General features: G+C 36.6%; 1 protein-coding gene across 1 annotated transcript in view; it reads left to right on the forward strand.

Moving 5' to 3' along the window:
- Positions 1-18,865, forward strand: part of LOC115431155 (mastermind-like protein 2) — a 130,812-nt gene that overhangs the window by 43,786 nt on the left and 68,161 nt on the right.

Genomic DNA, 18,865 nt, shown 5'->3' on the forward strand with positions numbered 1-18,865 from the left:
ACCGTTCCGTAATGCCGCTCATGTAACCTAGAAAAGAATTGTGAAAGGCTAGTTAATAATAAAAAAAAAAATAATAATAAGATGAATGGCATTGTTTGTAGCGTTTTAATGTTGCTGGAGAAACTTCTTCATCGGTTCTTAGGCAGGGAGGGAACGGCTGTTATTTAAGTAGGACCTTTTGTTCCATGTATTCTTTAAAATTAAGGCGGTAAACAGTCATTAGGAAGTCAAGGCTCATTCTTTTGCCCTTCTGCTCACAGCGAAAAGAAAAAAAAAAAAACAACAAGCAAGATGCTGCATTCTTTTCATGGTTGTTAGTGAGAAAGTGGGGTTATTATGTGTGCATATGTATGATAACTAGAAGGAGAAAGAGAGAGTGAAGAGAACATTCCTTTCTCACTCCCACTCTCTACCACCACACCCCCATCGCTACTCACTGCCACCCCACCCCCAGTTTCCTTCCTGTGCTTTTTTTAGAGTCTATTGGATGTTTTTTCCCACATCCGGCAACAACGCCAGCCTTTTTTATGCCATAACCTAACAGCGTGGTGTTCTGCGGTCTGGCTACACACGGGTTTGGTCAGATGTGATGAATTAATGAAGGCCGTTCTGTCCTGACTTCACCATCCTCCTTCCTCCAGGACGCTTCACACGACGCTGCAGCTCAAGGTGACGGTGCGTCGCTTTAAATGGAGGAAGGAGCTGGTGCCGTGTGGAATAGTTCTGTAAAGCAGTCCTGCATTCGTTCACTGTGTGATTAAAATATGGCAACAGTTAATTTGTTGGTGCTACTGATGCTCAGAAACACTGCTGATTTTTAATTAACTTGATTAATAACATGATAAGGAGCGGGAAAAATGCAAATGCAAATCTTACTATTCTGACGGTACATGAAAATTACTTTTTTTTTAGTATTTACTGATGTGTGGTTTGCCAAAAATTAGACAAAAAAAAATCGCCATATATTGACTTGTAACACTTGTGTCATGATATGTAACGTACTGGCATATTCTTGTCAATAAACAGCCCTATTATTATTATTATTATTATTATTATTATTATTATTATTATTATTATTATTATTGTTATTATTATTATTATTATTATTGTGTTTTTCAGTTTAACCCATAAAGACCCAGTGCTACTTTTGTGCCAGTTTACAAATAAATGTTTCCCTGTATTGAACCTTTCTTGAGTAATTTATCACCATTTATTATAATATTATCATCTGTATTTTTCATTTTTCCAGTGAAATTCAGATACTTTCCTCTGTTTAATTCACTGATCATGCAGATGTTCATAAAAGCTCAGATTAAAGTTGCATGTTATTATATTCAAAACAGAAAACACTGAAGAAAAAGTGACTTTTTCAGTAAAATCTATCATTAGTGATTTTTAATTAACTTAATGACATGATAACAAATGTGAAAAATGCAAATGCAAATCCCACCATTTTGATGATATGTGAAAATGTGCTTTTTTAGTATTTACCGATGTGTGGTTTTCCAAAAATTACATTAAAAAAATCACTTTATATAACTGTATATTGACTTGTAACCCTTTTGTCATGATATGTACCATACTGGCAGATTTTTGTCAATAAACAGCCCATATATATTGGTTGTTGATATCCTGAATTTTACTCTATTTTACAGTTTATTATTATTATTATTATTATTATTATTATTATTATAGTATTTTTCACTTTAACCCATAAAGACCCAGTGCTACTTTTATGACAGTTTACAAATGAGAGTTTCTCTCTATTGAACCTTTCTTGAGTGATTTATCACCACTTATTATAATATTATCATCTGTATTTTGCATTTTTTCAGTGAAATTCCTGTATTTAATTCACTGATTATGTAGATGTTTATAAAAGCTCAGATTAAAGTTGCAGGTTATTATGTTAAAAACAGAAAAAACTGAAGGAAAAGTGACTTTTTCAGTGAAATCTATCATTAACTTCATTATCCTCCGTATTTTGCAGGTTTTTTTTTCAGTATTTCCCTACATTATGTCATTGATCATGTACAAGCTCAGATTAAAGTTGAGGGTTATTATATCAAACACAGACAAAACTGAAGAAAAAGAGACTAAAATCTATCATTAACTGACCATAAACCCAGTGTGTCCATCCGCTGTCATTGATCCAACTCCATGGGTTTTACTGGTGAATCTATGTTGTAGAAGATGACAGTGTTTCCATGGTAACTACAGAGCCTCTGAACGTCCAAATGGGTCATATCTGATGATTATGAAAAGGTGACAAACTGTATTTTACACCAATTATTTACATGTATTGATAGGATTAATAGATTAACGGGGATTAAACAGTTTAGATCAGTAGATGATTTTGGGTCTTTATGGGTTAAAAATTAATTAAAGACAGTAACCCCCTTAGTTAAATGAGGATTTTAATAGATTGTGTAATTTTCACTGAAAGAAATAGTTGTAGTTGTAATATTAGATTATTATAATTTCATTGACAGATTGACAGTTGTAAATATATGTAGATAATATGTTATGGACGCATTGAATTCAAGTGTTTCGTCACTAACATAACCAGAGTTTGTTTTCGGAATGTGTTTATAATTGTTATAAAGGTTCTACCTCTAAATTTCGGAAACATTTGTCATGTCCTGACCATAAATATAATATAATATAATATAATCTAGTGTAAAATAACCCAACAGGTAAATACATATCTGTTCATCTGTAGACATAATATACTAATATAATGTAAAACTGACTCATTTTGTGGTTGTATAGAAGACTAATGTAATCTGGTTTGATGTTCTTTACACCACTAATAGAGTCAGTCATTGAGTAATTGATATAAAGAACTTCAGTAACAAAAGGGCAAATAGATTTGTACTCGTTCACATTTTCGCCCGCTCTTCCATTAGCCAAGTAGTGCTTCATACATTAATCAGAACTAGTTTTCAGAGCTGATTAAAACACTGACACTCATGTTTATCAGTGTTTGTCCTCATTGTCATTCTCAGTGAATTAATTCCCTCAGTATGAGTGAATTTTCCCCTCTATTATGCTGCCTTGGCTGGGTTTGAATCACCAGACTCATCTGTTTTGCCTGAAGTAGTCAAAGCGAGAGAAAAAAACAGCTGTCAAGTCAGTGAAGGGACGCTTTGCCAGTTGAGCTGTGAAATCCACACAAGCTAGCAGGATAATATCTTCCACTCAGACCAAATATCATACCCGCCGATGGAAAGACAAATGGTTTGGTGTGCAAAGCCTTGACCCACTGGGGTGTAATTTAATGTGACAGCAACATAAGGTCAAACCTGATATCCCAAATATCATCTAGTTGGCACTGAAGGTATGTGTGCCTTTTGTGTGAATGACATTTATGGAGAACAGTTTGAGGTGGCTTCATGTGGAGCTGTGGGTTTTTGTTACTGGGTCATGAACAAATCACCTTTTCCAACACTTTTACGCAATAAATAATGTCATTTTTATATCGGCTAAAATTTACTTAGGGGGTCAAATGAGCGGCCATTTTTGTAAAAAAAAAAAAAAAAAAAAAAGTTGTAAGAAATGCATAGAACTGTGTTGAAATAATGCTAATACATTTGTACACTGACTACTGATATTATTTGACAGTGGAAGCTATATTTTCAGAAATATTGGATTTTGAATAGCACGTGTATGTGAAAACTTTTGCTGGTGGACGGACGTGACATTACCCATGATGCTCTGGTCAGTACCAGTACTTTATTAGTAATAAACTTATATACTTACTATTGCTAATTCTCCTCTTATTCATAAATGTTAGTATTGTGGATCTAAAACAATAACAACTGACACAAAAACACAAAATGTGGCAGTGGACGGATGTGACATGGTTGTTCCAGATCCCATCATACTGATGCTCGGCAGCCATGTCACCGTTTCCACAAATGATGTGCAAAAACTAGTATCAGAATTATTTATTGTATAGTTTATCATCATACTAAAGAGTAAATAACAATATAGAATTGTTATTTCTTTATAAAAATGCTTATTATTAGAAAACTGTTGATTTAAAAAGTGACGTGTGACATTCTCAATGTATGTATTGGCGTAACATAAGCAGGATGGATCAGCACCATACTCCAGATTGAACCTGTAAAAATAAAACGTGATATGTAGTATATAATCTTGTAAGAAAAATTGGGGAATCTAAAAGAATAGAATATTTGTTTTTCAGGTAAATTCAGTTCAAATATAACTTGGCCATTTGTGACATGAAAATATAGCATTAATTGTGAAGAAATTGGACATTTTTGATCTGAAAACATAGTTCATATGACCATCAACATGTTGAACAGAACTGAAATCCTGTAAATTTGCATAACTTGCATTTACCAACACAAGGATTCATTTATATTGATTTTTTTTATGCACTCAGACATAAATAAGACCTCTAAGCAAATTTTAGCCGATATAGATTCTGTGAGATTTGCGCATGCTTTTGCGCTTATGTGACTCCATTTCCATTTATTTGCAGAAATAATATGAAGTCAGTGCTAAAATGTCATAACATGCAGTTCCGCAAATGACCACTAGGGGTTAAAGTGCATCAAATCTCATGGACTCCTGTGTTAAAATGTTGAACTTAACTTAGAAATATATCCTGACAGCCTGGAACACACTGTTTTTTGCATTTTTTCTCTTCCATTTCTACTTTCTCTTTTGTGACAAGCTCTGCAGGGGGTGAATTTTTACATAACTCACCTGTCTAAATTATATTAATACTTAAAGTCAGGTGCAAATACAGGTGTGGCTGCTTTGAGTGACAGGTGATGAGTACTGAGCATTGCTGCCGAGGGGACTTTGATTGACAGCTAGCTTTGTTCATTTAATAAAAACATGTTTCTTTGACAGACAGCTCTACTGTAGCCATGAAAAGCTACACAAATAAGACTCTCAAAGGACTCTCTTATGAGGTTTACCAGTATTTAATTGCAATACCCCGCCTATAAGATACAGAGCTAAGTTACGCTAGCTTAGCTTAATGTTTCCATCAATTCTAGTTGGATTATATGGTCTGTCAACTAGCCTGTAAATTAGACCAACCCCAATCAGAGCGTTTATACATTACACACTGTATATATTAATATTTACAGCTGCTCTTACCAAATGGAAGGTCAGGAACTAGTAAAATGTATAACAATAATATCATATGTGAATTAATTTCTAGAATTTAAGTAGTTCTCTGGATGTGTTCATATATGAAAAAGCAGTGGAGAGGAAAGAAAACTGACACAAAAGACAAAAAAACTATAAAAGTTGGATTCGCTCTCTGCTGTTTGTTCTATTATTGTATGTATTTGTGTTATATTTTTCACAAAAGCAACAATAAAAAGTAAATAAAATAAAAAAAAATGTAAAAGATGCAACAAGATGTGAAAGATGAAATAAGAAGACAACAACACTACAAGATAGAAAGAAGGCCTAAAATGTAAGAAGATGGCAATGGACGAGATTGTAAAAATGTAGTCATGTCAATTCATGATGTATTTTTGTAAACATGGGTCTACAGGAGACGTAAAAATTGAAGTTGAAAAGGTTTGGGAATCAGTGATTTACAGTATCAAGCAACTGTAAACACTTAACATTTTCTCTGTATATTGAATAAAAATGCTCTATTTGGTACAAAACTTTATTTTATTTCCCTATTCTTAGCCAGATAAAAGGCTTCGCAATGCTAAAGCTCGGTAGTATTTCAGATAAAAACCATCCATAGCGCTAAACCTTACTTTACAAACACACACCTGCAGTGACCAAAACTGGATGATAACACTTCAGATGAGTAAGTTACACCAACAAAGTGTGGAGAATAACTGTATTATATTGTTAAATGTATCAAATTGTACTTGTTGAAGTGAACATTTTGCTTAACTAGTAGTATATTACATGACACCAGAGGTTTATCTATATTATTGTTTACTCTGCCTGTTTTTGAGGACCAGCCTCTATTTGGTTTTGTTGACCTCAACCCCTGCTGCTATTAAAAACTTAGCTTGTATTTGACTTCCAGTTTTTATTTGAGGAAACACACTAATAAAAACATAACTAGCTCTCGGCCACTTTTATTCCGACAGTTTAAAAAAAAGGCTGGAAACGCTCGTTCTATGGTTTTCCCATGAAAATCCATATCTTCATACCTGTGTCACTCTATGCAGCAACGCTAGCAACACTAGCTAAAGAGCATTTAGCTAATATCAACAAATAACTGCCTCCCAGCACAAAAACTCTACAATACAAACTTCATAGGAGTTCTGAAGTGCACATGAATCATACATGTTGAATCTTTAAAGGGGTCGTATTTTGCTAAACCCACTTATATTAGTCTTTGGTTCATTTATTTGTGTATTTGAACCCTAATAGTTCGTTAAGTTTGAATTTGAACCCTCCAGGTGCTGCAAAGCTATCTTTATATTCATTTGAGCAAAAATTGAGTGGATTTCTACAACCTCCTTCTTAATTTGTTATGTTTTTTAACAAGTAACGTCACGACAGTTGCACATATAAGGTCAAGACTTCCGACAAATATTTCTCCAAGTACGACATACAGGTGCAGCTCAAAAAATTAGAATATCATGAAAAAGTTCAATATTTTTTGTCACTCATTTCAGAAAGTGAAACTCATATATTATAGGACTCATTAGACATAGAGTGAAATATTTCAAGCCTTATTTCTTGAAATTTTGATGTTTATGGCTTGCAGATAATGAAAACCCAAAATTCTGTGTCTCGGAAAATTAGAATATTGCATAAAATCAATTAAAAAAGGATATTTTTTATATATAGATATTAAATATTTCACTCTACGTCTAATGAGTCATATAATATATGGGTTTCACTTTCTGAAATGAGTGACAAAAAATATTGAACTTTTTCATGATATTCTAATTTTTTGAGCTGCACTTGTAATCGTTTATCAGCAGCAGCGGTTGTAGTAAAAACTGAAAATATGTCCAAACTTTGAGCCAATTACCAAAAATGTTCACTTGTTGGTTGTATTAACGAACACAAGTGGCTGAACGGGACAGAGCAGCACGGTCAACAACCCAGAAGGGGGTGGGGTCATGTTCATTTAAAGGGCCAGTGCTCAAAACGACCTTTTTTGCGTCATTACTAGGGATGGGAATCGAGAACTGGTTCTTTTTGAGAACCGGTTCCTAGTAGCTCGATTCCTTGGAATCGTTTGCCTGCCTGCTTAACAATTCTGCTTATCAATTCTGCCTTCGTTGTGCATGCGCGATGACGTCACACGTACGCTGCATTGTTTTGGTCAGAACGTAGCCAACATGGCGTTGAGGCAGAAATGGTCTAAAAAGACGACACCAGGTCCACTTACTTGTAACACTTCCAAAGCTTCCATGTCTTCCAAAGGGTGGAATCCCTCCAATATCCTCAAACATTCGTCCACAGCATGTGAGTCATTTACAGGAATGTCATGTATTTGATATGCTACTTAGCGACGCTTGTGAGTGTAGCGGCAGAATGAACGCCGGGCCGGTTCCTGTTCCGGTGCGGGCAGCAAACGTCGTAACTCCTCAAATACAAGTTTCCAAAGGTAGGGGAAAGGAAATGAGGTGCGCAACAACAGGAGACAAGCCGAGCCGAGTTGAACTGGTTCCACATAGTAGAAATGTGGCAATAGAGGAATTAGTAAAGCGTCTGTAGTTTCACTTTCACAGTACGTGTCCCCACGGACCGGCCCGGCGTCATCTGTTGTTATTATTTGTACATACTGTATATGTTATATTTTCTGTGCAGATGGAAATATAAAAGACAGCTAATGCAAACACACCTGTTTGTACTCTTTTATTCCCTCACCCAATGAGAATCGATAAGAGAATCGATAAGGAATCGGATTGATAAGCAATATCGATAATGGAATCAGAATTGTTAAATTCTTAACGATTCCCATCCCTAGTCATTACTCAAAATTAGGGTTGAAGATGGACCTGTGGAATTGACTTAATGAAGAATTCAGACCCAAACATAGCATTTACAGTTTATGTAGATCACAGGGAAATGTTTGAAAATGCATAATTCCATTTAAAAAAAAGCTAAATATCACTCTTTTAAGCTTATACTTTCATAGTAGTTCAGCATCAGACCCAAACTAAGAGACATAAACGTTTTACTACCGGTCTACTTTATGTAACTCAGTGAAGGTAGGAACAGAATATTACTTTCCATAGCGCAGAATGTTCTTTTTATTTGGTACACACAGTTTGAAAATGTTCACCATCAAAAGCCGTTTTTCTATTCCTAAGCAACAGACTAGATGTTTATTTGATCAGATGCCACCGTAGGTACAAAAGGGTCTGTTTTCTCTGCTTCGTCTTATTTTGGAATGTGATAGGGTGCCTAGGAGAGCTGTTTTTTTTCCACAATTGTCATATCAACACAAATCCCTTTTAGATAGTTTCAAATCACAACAGTTGCTTTGTGCTTCCCTTCGCTTCGGATGAATAGCAGTGATTGCATTATGGGAAAGTTGTTTTTTTCCCCACTTGGACAGATTACCTGAGAGCACACAGTGTCTCTCTCACACCAGCTGTGACATGTAAAAAGACCTAAAGCGCTGGTTCACAAGGCCCATTTAGAAACACACGAGAGATGCCTGCATGCAAAGACTTGCTATAGGCTTTCTCTACAACCTTGAACTCTCCCTGTCGCTGTGAGAGCCAATCGCCCGGATGGTGGTGAACTCAGACGCTGCAGGGCTCTGCGGAAAGGCGGTTCGCCATCTCCAGGAATGAAACGCCTTTTTTATTATTATACTTTTACAAGAGAATTCACCAAGTTTGCATGCACCAAATTAAACCAGATGTGGATTTCAGTAAATGACCTGAAACTGTTGAAAATCTGCAACTTGTTAAGATCTATTTATGAAGTGAAAGAAAGAACAAAACGGATGGCGGGGGGGGGGGGGGATGTCGCCATGTGTAGCTGTTCGAAGTTTGAGTAACTGGCATTATTTGTTTTATTGTTTGTAAGGTCGATTCAAGAATTTATGGTCCGATATGAGCTCAATAAATCAAACTGAACTAAAATGAACTGAAAGGTGAAAATCAGATTTGATGGAAGTTTTCGTATCTGTGTGTAAAATAGACAAATCCAAACTTAAAGATGGGTGAATCTTTTGTTTTTTGGCCACTAGGGTGCAGAGTCCCAATAATTTTTCCAAAATACATCGTATAATCAAAGTTGATGCAGCGCTTCATTGGCTTTTGGTGTCAATGCACAAACAATCTATGATTATCTGTCATGAAAGTGTAATATACAGGGGTGGGGAAGCAAAATTTGCAATATTTTGAGGCAGGGATTGAAAGACAGTGTATGACCAATTAGTTTATTGAAAGTCATGAGAATTTATTTGCCACAAGAAAATTGACATAATAGAAAATGTTTTTATTCTATGTGTCCTCCTTTCTCAATAACTGCCTTCACACGCTTCCTGAAACTTGCGCAAGTGTTCCTCAAATATTCGGGTGACAACTTCTCCCATTCTTCTTTAATAGTATCTTCCAGACTTTCTCCTAATAGTTTTGCTCATAGTCATTCTCTTCTTTCCATTCTAAACAGTCTTTATGGACACTCCAACTATTTTTGAAATCTCCTTTGGTGTGACGAGTGCATTCAGCAAATCACACACTCTTTGACGTTTGCTTTCCTGATTACTCATATGGGCAAAAGTTTCTGAAAAGGTATGGATAATAGTGTTAGGTATGATTATGACATCAACATATGTTTGGTTTCAAAACAATTGATGTAGTGCCTGCTGAGAAAAAACAACTAAATGTTCATTGTAAATTTTGCTTCCCCACCCTGTATAAGATTACTAGTGCGTTGACCCATGGGGATCTACGGGTTCTAGATGTGGTAGTTTCCACGCTGTTGTGTATTTGTACATGCTGTGCCACATTTGTCCAGCAGTCACCGCCAAAGTGTTCTGGCCATAGCAACGTGATTGTAAGGCTGTTGTATTCCAAAATTACTAGTATCTGCCAAAATACTGGTCCTAACAACTTGCTGTTTTCGCTAGTCTGTTCCATGACCAAAAATACATAAGTCTGCCAAACTGCAGCAGTCAGCTCTTTCTGGATTTTGCTTGAAACTCAAGACACACATACACGCACGCACACAGCGGCCAGTTGGCTTTTATGATATAGATGTAATGTCACAACCTTCATTTCTGTCCAGACTTGCATTCATTTCTGGCCAAGATCTTGTATGGATGATGGAATAGAATAGTCCTTTATTGTCATTGTAACATGCAACATGTACAACGGAATGAAAATGTGTCAAACAATCAGTGCATAGTAAAAAACAACACAGACACAAACACCACAATAATAAATAAATCCAGAAACAAACACACGCAGTCATTCATTCTGTCATTGCACTGTATATGTGTTGTGTTAGAGATTGTTTTTTATGGCACTGAGGGTGGTTATTGCTTTTGTTATTGCTGAAAGTCAGACCACAATGTAAAGTCTTCTCCATCACATCCCAAAGATTCTAAATGGGGTTCAGATCTGGACTCTGTGGTGTCCAATCCATGTGTAAAAGGCTCTGATGCACTCTCTCACAATTTGATCCTAATGAATCCTGGGATTGCCATCTTGGAAAATATCAGTGTCATCAGCAAAGAAGAAATACATTAATGAAAAACTAGGTCATTCAGTATATTCAGGTTCAGCTGAGCTCATTTTATGGACACGTAACATTGGCCGTTTCTCAATACTGAGTTTGCAGAGTACGGTCTTGCGAACTTGGCGAGTACAGTCTTGGTAAGGACAGCCCCAGAGAATGGACTTCCTAAGAATGCAAGTCTCTGTGATTGGAACAGCTGGTACTTGTGAACTTTCCTCCTTCCCTGCTGTATTTCTGTCATCACGTATTTCCCTCAAATCACCACAATATTTCACTCAATTTGATGTCAGTACATTTGTACTAGTATTTATAGTTCGTTTATATATATATATATATATATATATATATAAAATACATTTTGTTTATCTTTCAGAACTGTAACAAGTTTTGTTGAATCCCATATGATCATAAAGATGCATTTCTCGCTATTCTGCCTCTGGCGCATGTTACAACATTATATCACATCATCTCGTTAAGGTAATCTACTAAATTAAACATTTCTGAATTAACTTATCGCAGAAGCTGCCGTTGCATTCTAGAGTAGCACAAAGTGCATCTTGGGATATTTTGCCAGCCAAGTCTACACGAGTCACCAACCAGCGCACCCTTCGTTTAAGCTAGCAGACAAAAACATCCAGGTATTCCATGCGTTCTTGGTTTGTGCGAACTTTCACTTGGGCCACGACTGATGACATTTCACGAGATCGCGAGAATGGAAGTGCAGACAAAAACGTGTATTGAGAAACAGCCATTGAATCAACCCCAGATTATAACACTGCCCCCAAAGGCTTGTACTGTAGGCACTAGGCATGATGGGTAATCACTTCATCTGCCTCTCTTCACTTTTGAACAGGGTCAGTCTGGACTCATCAGACCACATGACTTTTTTCTATTGAATCACAGTCCAATTTTTTCGCCCTCTATCACATCCCACTCTTTTTCTGATTATCCCCACTGATAAACAGCTGTTCAGTGTCAGTCCTTCGAGTTCTCTTCACTATGTTTGTGTTGAAATGTTCTCACTTTAAATATTAAACCCAACTGTGAGATCTAATGTTGATTTTTTTATGATTTGATGTCACTAAACGATTTAGTGATTTCGATATCTCTCAAAGACGATGATTCACTTCTATCCTTCCAGGTTTTAATAATGCGTTGGACAGTTTTTAACCCAATTTTAGAGATTTCATGTTCTCTATTATTGTTTTCTTTGCTTGACGCAGGCCAGTAATTTGACCCTTCTGAAATATTACATCTTTTCCATGACCACAGGATTCATCTTCATTCTTCTGACATGACTGTTGAAGAAACGTGAAGCATCAGCTAGGGTTAAGGAACTTGTTTCTGTTAAAACACATTAATCACTTCAGTATTTATCCAATGGAAGGCTTAATTAAATCCAGTTGGGGACTCTTGTGTATATACGTCTGACTCTTTACCTGATGCATATGCTTCTTTTTCTCTACTGTGTTGATAACATTTTCTGTCACAGGTTTATTGCTTGCAAAGGAACACACAGTCAGTTTGTCATAGCTGTTGAAAACAACTGCCAGTGGCTGAAAACAGGCCTGATGAGAGCGGTGACTCAACAGTAAAGTGCTGTAATCAGATAAAAGAGGCGAAAAAACCTCTGTGGATTTTAGTGGGTTTGTCACTGAAGAGCAGACCTGCTTTATTGCGTGATTCAAAAGTAATATGACATGATTGGTTAATAAAACAAATCTCTTAAATGGCAACAGGCACGCATGAAGAACTTGTACTTTACTTGAGTATTTTCATTTTAACAAATACTGTTCCCACTGTTACTCCACTGTATTTGTCAGACAGCTTTAGTTTTCTCTCAGATTTAGATTTGATACCAGAGATAATACAGTGAGCTTTTAAAGATGACAGGTTGATAAAGATTAAACCATTATTTTCCAGCGTTTTTTGATACAATCTTCCCCAAACCTCACATGGATTCTTTTAGTAAATGTTCAAAACATCCGCTATCTCGCTTAAAATCAAAGATCAGGAAAAAAAAAATGTCCGAAAACTGCAAACAGATTTGTGTAACAGAACTTTGTTTTCTCTTCGTTCCTCTGCCATTAATCATGTGATGAGCCTCACATTTATCTGGTGTTCCTGTAAACTGGATGTAGTGTTACTCAAAAACACTCAGAAACAACCCCATCATGCTGCTCTAACACCGATGAGTCAGTATTAATAATCCAAAAATGCGTCAGAGGAGTCAAGCCAATATTTAAATACATATTGCTCCTGATATTTATTTTGTTGTATTTAAAGGGACTATGTGTTGTGTTTCTACTTTCAAATATTGAAAAATGACCTGAAATTGTCACCAGTGTTTAGAATAAACTCCTCTGAAGTTCTGCCAAAGATGCCAGTGCACTGGTTTGGAAAGATATGAATTGAATTTATTGACACCAACCAGCCAGGGGATTTATGTGACCACTAGAGGGAGTAGTGAGTCACTCTGCCTGGTGTCGACATATATTAATGATAATATAATGAAAGGCTTAAAGCAGGGGTGTCAAACTCATTTTCCTCTGGGGGTCACATTCAGCCCAATTTAGTCTGAAGTGGGCCGGACCAGTAAGATAATAGCGTGATAACCAATAAATAATGAAAACTCCACATTGTTTTAGTGCTTAAAATAACATTCAATTATGCCAATATTTACATATATAAACTATCCAAACAAAAAGGATGTGAATAACCTGAAAAACACAGAATTTGTTAAGAAATATAAATACAATTTTATCAATATTATGCCTCGACTTATCATTTATACATATGCACAAAACATTTAGTAACAGGCAGAAAACTGTTAAAATTGCACTTATATTTCTTAACAAATTCCTTTTTTTTCCAGGTTATTCACTTCCTTTTTGTTTGGATAGTTTGTAACTGTAAACATTTTCATTTTTTGCACTAAAACAATTTGGAGTTGTCATTTTTTATAGGTTATTATGATATTATTTTTGAGTTTGATGCCCTAACTTGCACTTTGCAAATTCATCCCACAGGCCGGATTGGAACCTTTGGCGGGCCGCATGTTTGACACCTGTGGCTTAAAGGAATTAAAATGGTTAAATTAACTCATTTTTGACCCGATGGGATGAGAACCACAAAGAAACAACTTTCAGAGTCAAAGAAAAGAAGTGATAAAAATAGAAGTATTGCTATTATTTACACTGAAAATGAATTTAAATGAAAAGATTGGAGTTTGATGCTGAAATGGCAGCGTTTTTTCTACACGTGTGAGTTTGATTATGAGGCTTATGAAGGTATAAAGTTATTATGGGATGTTAGTATCTTTGCTAACTTGCTAACTGTGACAGTTCTGATCCTAACAGGTCTTTAGTTCGGCTGTTGACAACACAAACTGTACAGAAAATGGAGGTGATTTGTGGTTTTTACCCCTCAGCCAACTTAAGGCCAAAGGGGTATTGTAATCGGTTTGTCGTCTGTCTGTCTGTCCATTCAACAATGTAATCGCATTATCTGAAGAATGCATTGAGATATCTGCACCAAATTTATACTGTGGATGCATCTTTTCTTGAAGCAGAAGCCTATTGAAAATCGATCACCTTGATTTGCTTTTTCAAGATCAAATGGTGACATGTCTTTTCAATGATGTAATTGCATTATCTGAAGAATGCATTGAGATTTCTGCACCAAGTTGACATGAAGACAGTCTAATGTAAATTATAGAGCAGTAATGTTCAACAGAATCTTACACTATATTTGGCCGAGGGGTATTAAAAGTGCACTGCATGTTATGTTATTGTGGCTGTTTTCAGTCTAAAAACAGAGCTAAGCTAACAGAGCAATAATGTAAACTATCAGCTGTGAAGATTATAAGACAGTGTTATTTCTGAGTGACTGCGAAAATATGCTTTTTTGAGTGTTGGTTTGAAGAAGAAAACTTGATACCATAATACAGATGTGTGTAAACAATGAGCTTTATTCTTTATTCAGTGTTGATACATAGCATTGATGCGTTGGTGGTTTTGTTCTTAACGCTGTGTTTCCACTATATGGAACCAGCTCGACTCGACTCGGGTACCAGGTCCTATTCCTGAAGACTGTTTCCATTACAGGATACTACTTTGGAGTACCTGGACGTCATAGTGAACCAGCACATAACTTCTGTGACGTCTGCTTAGAGACTTGCTGAGAAACTCATTTCACCGTGTTGTCCTGTCAAGCTCACGCTGAATTTTTTCATCGGCCACTGAGGACAGAAACGTCTGAACCTCCTCGACCGACCACAGTGTAGTTTTGCGGGCTACCATCATGTGGATTAGCCTACCGGTGTATTTACAGTAAACTCCTACATCTGTTTTTTTTTTTTTTTTTTTTGAAAATGGCAGGTCGCACATTGATAACGCAATGACGCATTCTCTGACCAATCAGTGGATTCCAAAAAACTAGTACCAGGTGCCAGATTCCAGATTTTTTTTATGTAATGAAAACACAAAAAGGCTGAGTCAAGTCGAGTCAAGCCGGTACCTAGGGTGACCAGGTGCTTACGAGCCACATGTGGGACAAGGAGTGTGTTTGTGTGGGACAATGTGGGACACATAACCGTAATTCTGGAACAAAGTCTAGATTTTTAAAATTTATTTATTTATTTATTTATTGTCGAGCTTATAAATATAAATATGAATAACAACAATTTGATTTAGTTGCACACAGTATGCATATTTTTGCACCGGGCATTTATGTTTTGCTTTTTTTTAGCACAGGTTTCGACAACTTTTTTTGCTTGTAAAAACAAAACAAAAAATCTACTCGTAAAAACTCAAAAAAGAAACCTCATGTTTCAAATAATGTAATGAAAAACTTTTAGCAAATCAGCTTTTTTTTGTTTTTTTGAGAACATGTTCTCAACCCTCAAAGGTAAACTAATCTATGTGCAATAAAACAAAAAGGCATAACTGACAACACTGTAACAGCTGTTTCCACCTCCAGCCAACCTAACATTACTTGGACCAAAAACCTTTGTGCATCCATACACAGAACACATACATGTAGCATTCTAACACAGTCATAAAAATAGTATAAGATAAAGTAAATATCCTGTGAAATTTTGTCAAAAAACAAATATCCACGCACTTAACAAAAGCATATTTTGTTACCTCAGTCTGTCAGTTCAAACTCCAAACTTAAAAGTAGGTAAAAGGGAATATAGGTCAAGTCTAACCAAACATCACATGCAGACAGTGTGTGGCTTCGAGTCGTACTCGCCTCCATGCGCGATGGCGAAATAAGTTGGCCATAGTTCGCAGAATACCCTCTGTGAATCATCATCGCATCTTCTTTTTTTGCATGGAATTTCCACGATTTCCGCCAATATTTGCATGTCGGTGTCTGAAGCTTTTGCCTTTGTTTTTGTGTGTCAGTGGGCGGAGCTCAGGAGGACGCTGGTGACAGGTTGATGGACTCCTGACCCCACGTGTATGTTAGTTGATTGACAGCAGACACAGCCAATGGTGATAGCGCTGACTTTGCTCTAAATTGAAAGTCATGTTTAGAGAAAGGTGACTGTCCTGCACTTCGGAGAGACACAGCCATTCGAATGCGGGACATCATCTCAGTTTACGGGACGTGGAAAACATGGTCATAATGCTGTGCAGTCCCACACAAAGCGGGACACCTGGTCACCCTACTGGTACCATGTAGTGGAAACACGGCATAAGTCTGTTCTGGTACCTGACTCCCCCTGCTGGTGAGAGTTTGGAATATCAATACTACATAGAACCTTTTTAAGTGGTGTTTTTCATACAAGACTCTTATAATGGAGAACTTTTACACTGACATATTGACACTTTAATTTTCTTCCACCCTTTTTGCCTCTTTTCCATATTTTAAACTCAATGATTCGTCTTGTATTAATGAATCAAAACTTCACTGACATTGTATTTATTGTCTTGTCGGTGTTACGTCTTATACCAACATTCGGAGCCAGCAGTCAGTCACGTTGACTAGTGCAGCTATTAATTTACTGCTCCAGCACATAATTCCCATGGGTTTCACAAATTCCAGTCTTTATGTGGAAGTCTTAACGGTGTGAAAAACAGCCTTACAAATCCAGCTCTCCTAAAAACAAGGTAAACTGTCCTAAACTGTGGAGAAGGCCTTGTTTTTCATGCACGATGATACATATCTAGTATCTCAGATTTATCAGTGTCACGTGGGGGGTTTTGTTTTTGTCCTTCTGGGAAATGTCAGTCTGATGATAAATTTTTAGAGGTCACATATTTTCTGCACCAGGATCCCCAAATGCTCCACCCCCCAGACACACTTTTTCCTTGGTTGGAGTCGGTGAAGGATCTGCAGTGTTTCTGCGTCCATCTCTTCATGCAGACCTTATTTGGAACGTCAGAAGTGATAGGAGTGGGAGTCAAGTAAAGCTTCCCACTCATTTATTTTTTCTTCTTACTTTCTAGCTGCAGAAGTGCCTTTTCAAACCAAACCGGCCGAGGATTGTTTCAGAGCATGAGTGCAGATTAGTGTGACTGTTCGCCTGTCCTAATGCATGAGTGTGTAATTTAAGTGAAAGCTGGGAGAGATGACAAAACTCAACAAATACACCCTTTTCAACTCGTGGATTCTTCCGAGCTTTCTCCGTTGAAGCGGTTTAAAACAGTAAATGTGTCCCGTCACCCCACCCCCCTTCTCTAAAAGCACGAGGCTTATCAAGACCTGGCTGAGTGAAGCAGCATTAGCACAGCATTAACCACTCAGCCCAGGTTTCCCACGGGATATAAAACGAATCCCTGTTTCAGTGGGAAATCACCACAGCAATGATGCTAAAGAGCACTTTGCCGCAATCGCATCAGATATTGTGCAACGCCACTTCCTGATTTGGAACTGCAGTCACTGATTGGAAAAGGAGACATCAAGAAGCGTATAAAACAAAGAGCTCAGTGATAGAACACAAACAGCTGAACGCATATTCATACGGTAGAATGACACAGTACATTAGCATTACTCGGAAATAAAAAGACTGGTTTCTGAGAAAGACTTCTGAAAACAAAATTATCATGTCAGGCACGTTTAATGTAAAAAGTGATCTTATTTAAGAAAAATATTGAACTTTCTCATGATAAGATATTCCAGTTTATATTGAGTTAACCAGACACAAGCAAAAACAATGGTTTGTGTAATTTCCCGACAGAAAAACCAAGACTGTCTGTGTTTTAAGTGTGACACCATTACAGATTGGATGTAGTTGGTCGTGTATTTGGATAAAAATGATCCAAAGCAAGTCGTATTATATGTCGTATTAGTCCATTTATTATGATACTCTATAAAGCAGTGTTTTTCAACGTTGGGTCGGGACCCCACGTGGGGTCGCCTGGAATTCAAATGGAGTGACCTGAAATTTCTAGTAATTCATAAAAATAAATTAAAAAAAAACGTACTAATAAAAAATTTATGTTGAGTTGACATTGATAAACCATAAAAGACAAACTGTGAAGCTGAAACTGAAGCACTGTGGTTCTGTTTATCTGTCAAATGCTCATTGTGGTCAGTTTCAGATGCTGCAGCTCTTTCATAATTCACAGTTTGAGTTCTTGTTTGTTCAGTATTAATTGTCAGCCTTGTAAATCCAAGCTGGACTGACTGTACATATTCTGACCAAGGAAAATCAAATTCTCACTTTGTGCAGTAATCTACACCTGGCTTTTCTGCCTCCGTCCAGAATAATATACATTAGATAGACTAAATGTCATCTAAAATTTAAAAAAATTATTTGCGACATAGTATAGCAAACTATTACATGATGCAAGTCTCCGTTTTGAACGTCTGGGGTCGCCAGAAATTTATGATGTTAAAATGGAGACAAAAAAGTTTGGAAACCACTGCTATAAAGGATGATTAGAGACACAATGACGATAAGACATTTCAACACTAATGTCACATTTTTCTTGAAGAATTTTATTTTTTTAACTTCATTTTTGCCAGAAGTTATCCAGAATAGTGCAGTTCGAACACTTCCTTCTCCTGTTTTCTCTTTTCATTTTTTCCAGTGCTGTGTAGCCTTTCTATTTATTATTATATTTATCCTACACATGACCAAATATGCACGTCTGAATCCCAAAAAACACACAGCAATGTAGATATAAATGGAAGTACAAACAGTCGAATTAGCAATACAGCATACAATAAA

Source organism: Sphaeramia orbicularis, chromosome 13 (genome assembly GCF_902148855.1).
Source record: "Sphaeramia orbicularis chromosome 13, fSphaOr1.1, whole genome shotgun sequence".
NCBI classification, from domain to species: Eukaryota; Metazoa; Chordata; class Actinopteri; order Kurtiformes; family Apogonidae; genus Sphaeramia; species Sphaeramia orbicularis.